This window comes from Sapajus apella, unplaced genomic scaffold (genome assembly GCF_009761245.1).
Source record: "Sapajus apella isolate SASKATOON/1434 unplaced genomic scaffold, GSC_monkey_1.0 scaffold74, whole genome shotgun sequence".
Classification (NCBI taxonomy): Eukaryota; Metazoa; Chordata; class Mammalia; order Primates; family Cebidae; genus Sapajus; species Sapajus apella.
In genome coordinates this window covers 296,494-302,028 of record NW_022437014.1, presented here as the reverse complement: position 1 = coordinate 302,028, position 5,535 = coordinate 296,494, and positions in this window count along the sequence as shown.

The window sequence follows — 5,535 nt, the reverse complement described above, 5'->3', positions numbered from 1 at the left end:
CGGGGTTTCACCATGTTGACCAGGCTGGTCTCGATCTCTTGACCTCGTGATCCACCCGCCTCGGCCTCCCAAAGTGCTGGGATTACAGGCTTGAGCCACCGCGCCCGGCTCCATTTATCTTCTTATAACTTCAGGGAAAGGTGAACTAGATAAAACTCAGCCCAGCTCCTCCTTACAACTTCAGGGAAAAGAACATGAAGACTGGGGACTTCTGGCTCTTCCTTGAGCCATGGCATTGAAACAGACTTTGAAAACCTCAGCGTTGCCAGGCACAGTGGCTCACCTGTAATCCCAGCACTTTGGAAGACGGAGGTGGGTGGATCATTTGAGGTCAGGAGTTCGAGACCAGCCTCGCTAATGTGGTGAAACCCCATCTCTACTAAAAATACAAAAATTAGCTGGGCATGGTGGCGGTCACCTGTAATCCCAGCTACTTGGGAGACTGAAGCAGGAGAATTGCTTGAACCCAGGAGGCGGAGGTTGCAGTGAGCCCAGATGGCACCACTGCACTCCAGCCTGGGCAACAGAGTGAGGCTCCATCTCAAAATTAAAAAAAAAAGAAAACCTCAGAGTAGCTCTGGATATTCAGCCACTCTGAAGGTCAATTTCCTCATCAGTAATAGAGATAATAATGGTACTTATCTAATTGGGTTGTTATGAGGATCAAATGAGAAAATAACTGGAAAATCCTTGGCACCTGGTGCTGTGTATTTCGATGGTGATGGTTGGGTGATTCTGAGAATTCCAGACGTGCAGTAAATGACCGCACACTGCTACCGGATGGAGGGGCTCCCCAGGCTTGAAGAGATGCCTGTTGTCCTGGAGCCCGGCCTGGCGGTCACTTGGAGGTCACAGTGCTGTCGCCAGGCTTCCCCCGAACCCCCACAAGATACACAATGAAGACTCCTGATTGCCTGATTAAAGGAAGCAGATACACAATTAATTTCAATTTTAGAACTAAAGCCCCCTCCCACCTTTCAAAAAGCATTGCACACCCTATTTCAATTTACACACTGAGCCAACATAGAATTTGCCAGCGTGTTCTGTGGCCTTTGAAGTGACTGGACCAGACTATTGATTTATTTCCAACTAACCTCCTTCTTTGAACCCAGAAGGGTCAAGGTTAATTATATAATAAAACACACTGTGCCCAGCTGCCCCTCTAAGGGCGCAGGGAGCCCCCTGACCTTTCCGTGCCGGCGAGCGGTGGGTGGGTCGTGTTTCTGAACCCTTTCCCGCATTCATTTCCTTCATCAGGACCCATTAAGAAGGAGAAGAAAAAAAAAAAAAAAACAACCCAGCCCCTCATTTCCTCCCTGAGAGATTAATTTTAATTTGCTGGAAACCAGCAAAGGTGATCTAAGCCATGCTTCCAGGCTGCCTCCTTGGATTGGAAAATCTTTGGGGAGCATCTACTCTGGAGCCGCTGGGAAATGGGGTAAGGGTGGGAGAGGGCGACAAAGGGGTACAGACTCCTGGGTCTGCATCTCCCACAAAGGGGACGTCCCCAGAGTCCATGTCCAGGTCCCCACTAAGCCCTCCTTGCCTGCTGAGGTGACAGTTAACCACCCAGCCCAGACTTCTCAGGTGAGTTCTCTCCCAGTCAGTCTTCAACAGCACCCCCCCATGGGTGCCAGCACAATCCCTGCTTTCCCTGCTGATGAAACAGGCTCTGAGTGGCACCAAAACTGGTTCCAGATGTCCCAGGGAGGAGGTGGAAGTCCCATGGCTTTTTTCTGCTTTTTAAGATCATGGGTTTTCTTCTCCCACAGCCGCCGACCCTAGGGAAAAAACATCACAAATACTTTCTTTCCATTGTTTAAAAAAAAAAAAAAAGAGAAAAATGGTTGGATGCAGTGGCTCACACCTGTGCTCCCAGCACTTTGGGAGGCTGAGGTGGAAGGATCACTTGAGCCCAGAAGTTTGAGACCAGCCTGGGCAACATAGTGAGAACTTCTTTCTTTCTTTTTTGACACACGGTCTCACTCTATCACCTGGGCTAGAATGCAGTAGTGCGATCGTGGCTCACTGCAGCCTGGCCCTCCCTGGGCTCAGGTGATCTCCCACCTCAGTCTCCTGAGTAGCTGGAGCTACAGGGACACAGCATCACGTCTGGTGAATTTTACTTTTTTCTTTTTGTAGAGGCAAGTTTTCGCCATGTACGCTAGTCTTGAACTCCTGGGGTCAGCGACCTGTCCACCTTGGGCTCCTGTGTGGGATTACAGGCGAGCCATTCCTATCTGATTTCTTTGTTTCTTTTCTTTTTTTTTTTTTTTTTTTTGAGATGGAGTCTTGCTCTTTCGCCCAGGCTGGAGTGCAGTGGCACAATCTCAGCTTACTGCAGCCTCCATCTCCTGTGCTCCAGTGATTCGCGTGCCTAAGCCTCCTGAGTAACTGGGATTACAGGTACGTGTCACCATGCTCAGCTAATTTTTTATATTTTTTGTAGAGGTAGGGTTTCACCAGGTTACCCAAGCTGGGTCTTGAACTTCTGGCCTCAAGAAATCTTCCAGCCTCGCTCAGCCTTCCAAAGTCCTGGGGTTATGGAAGCCCACCACTAACCCTAGCTAATTTTTGTATTTTTAGAAGAGACACTGTTTCACCATGTTGGCCTCAGGCTGAGTGCCATGGCTCACACCTGTAATCCCAGCACTTTGGGAGGCCAAGGCAAGTGGATTATTTGAGGTCAGGAGTTTGAAACCAGCCTGGCCAACGTGGTGAAACCCCGTCTCTACTAAAATACAAAAATTAGCCAGGCATGGTGGCACATGCCTGTGATCCCAGCTACTTGGGAGGCTGAAACAGGAGAATCACTTGAACCCAGGCTGGCAGAGTTTGCAGTGAGCCGAGTGCACTCCAGCCTGGGCGACAGAATGAGAGTCTGTCTCAAAAAGAAGAAAATTCAATACTAGGACCTCATATATAACCCATTATCATTTGTTCCCTGCACTCCAGCCTGGGCGACAGAATGAGAGTCTGTCTCAAAAAGGAGAAAATTCAATACCAGGACCTCATATATAACCCATTATCATTTGTTCCCAGATGTTCCAACAATGTCCTCCTCAGGCGTGTTTCCCGGATCCAGGATCCAGCCATGACTCACACACCTTGGCTGTCACTTCTCTTTGCTCCCCTATTCAGAGCAGCCCCAGCTGCTCTTGGTTCCCCATGGTGCTGACGCTTCTGAAAGGGACAAGGCCAGTTGTCCTGCAGAGTGACTCATGCTGTGGATTGTCTCATGTTTCCTCCTGACTACTTAGTCAGAGATGTTTGGTGTCAACAGCTCAGAGGCCACGCTGCATCCCTTTCAGTGCATTACATCTGGAGGTCCCTGATGCTGGCCTGCTGTGATTTAGGCGAGGGACCTGGATTTTCAGCTGGAAGGCGGGTGCATGTTCTCACCTCCTGGAGGCACCCCCCCATGGAGGGAAGAAGGGAAGGAGTTGGACAACTCCTTGGTGCATAAGTGTTAGCCACAGGAGGGGCACAGACTCTGGGACTCTTCGACCCCCACAGACGACAACCAAAAAGCTCAGAAGGAAGTCTGTCCATCACAGCCTGGGACGTACTCTCTCAGTGTCTCTCCTTGGAACATTTCTCAGTGTGATGGGGACCCAGTCACCTCCATGAGGCTCCCTCCTCTCTCCTTCTGCAGCCCTTTGCCTCAGTTCATTTGCCTGCTTGTTGCAATGTGTTATCACTGTGGGGCTCTTACTGCCCCTGTATATCCAGGCCCGGCAGAGAAGCTTCTCCATAAATATTTGTCAAATAAATCGTAACCCAAATGAAACCACTATGCCTTGTGGTCAGTTTTACATTTATTTGTAGACGGAGTCTCGCTCTGTTGCCCAGGCTAGAGTGCAGTGGCTCACTGCAACCTCTGACTCCCTGGTTCAAGTGCTTCTCCTGCCTCAGCCTCCCAAGTAGCTGGGATTAAAGGCATACGCCACCACCCCCAGCTAATTTTTGTATTTTTAGTAGAGATGGGGTTTTATCATGTTGGCCAGGATGGTCTTGATCTCCTGACCTCGTGATCTGCCCACCTCAGCTTCCCAAAGTGTTGGGATTACAGGTGTGAGCCACCGCGTGCCTGGCCTTTTTTTTTTTTTTTTTTTTTTTTTTTTGAGAAGGAGTTTCTCTGTTGTTGCCCAGGCTGGAATGCAATGGTACAATCTCGGCTCACCACAGCCTCCGCTTCCTGGGTTCAAGCAATTCTCCTGCCTCAGCCTCCTGAGTAGGTGGGTACAGGCACCCACCACCAGGCCTAGCAAACTTTTTGCATTTTTAGTAGAGACGGGGTCTCTCCATGTTGGTCAAGCTGGTGTCAAATTCCCGACTTCAGATGATCCACCTGGCTCAGCCTCCCAAAATGCTAAGATTACAGGTGTAAGCCACTGCGCCCAGCAACTTCTGAGTATTTCCAGGCCAGTAAGGATGAGAAGCAATGGGAATACCATAGGCCATTTGTGGAAATGCAAATAAGTACATACTTTGGGGAAAAACTATTATGCAGATATCTACCTGCCCTAAAACCCAGCCATTCCACTCCACACTTATAAAGAAATAAAATCTTGCACAGGTTCAAGGAGTTCCAGTGGCCAAAATATGGCAAAACCCCAAAACCTACATGAAGGGAGAATGGATCTATATGCTGTGCTCTCTGTTCAAACATATACCTAACAGGTGAGTAGGCCGATTATCCAGTCGTTAGCCACATGTGCCACGTGCACTGATCAAGTGCTTGAAATGCAGCTAGTCCTAACTGAAATGTGCTAAATGCAAAACATCACAGGATTCAGAAGACTAAGAAAACAGTGTAGAACCCTTTTTTTTGTTTGTTTTTTTTTTTAACTGGGTGGACTGGGCACAATCTCCCTCATAGTGGCACAATCTAGCCACACTGCAAACTCCATCCTCCAGGTTGAAGCAATTCTCTTGCCTCCGCCTCCCGAGCAGCTGGGATTACAGGCACCTGCCAACATGCTTTGTATTTTAGTACAGACAGGGTTTCGCCATGTTGGCCAGGCCGGTCTCAAACTCCCGACTCAGGTTTTGGCCTCCCAGTGTGCTGGGACCACAAGTGTGAGCCCCCGCCCACCCAGAGCGACCTTTCCTATCAATCCTATTGAAATAACACCGATAAACGCTTGCGCTTAGGCAAAGTTTAAACGCCTAAAAAACGAAGCATGACTAGAGGAACGATGCTTCACTCCTAAGTATTAGGGAATGAAGTCCAATTGCAAGATCTAAGAACCTCGGTCATGAAGTAAAGCCGCCGAAGCGGGGGGATCACGAGGTCAAGAGATCGAGACCATCCTGGTCAACACGGTGAAACCCCGTCTCTACTAAAAATACAAAATAAAATCAGCTGGGCGTGGCACCGCGTGCCTGGGGTCCCCGCCACTCCGGAAGTGGAGGCAGGAGAACCGCCTGAACGCGGAGAAGGCGGCCGCGGTGACCCGCGATCGCCTCTCCAGCCCGGGTGACAAGATCGAACCCCCCCGAGCCGAGTCTGCCTTTGAACCGCGCCGAAGG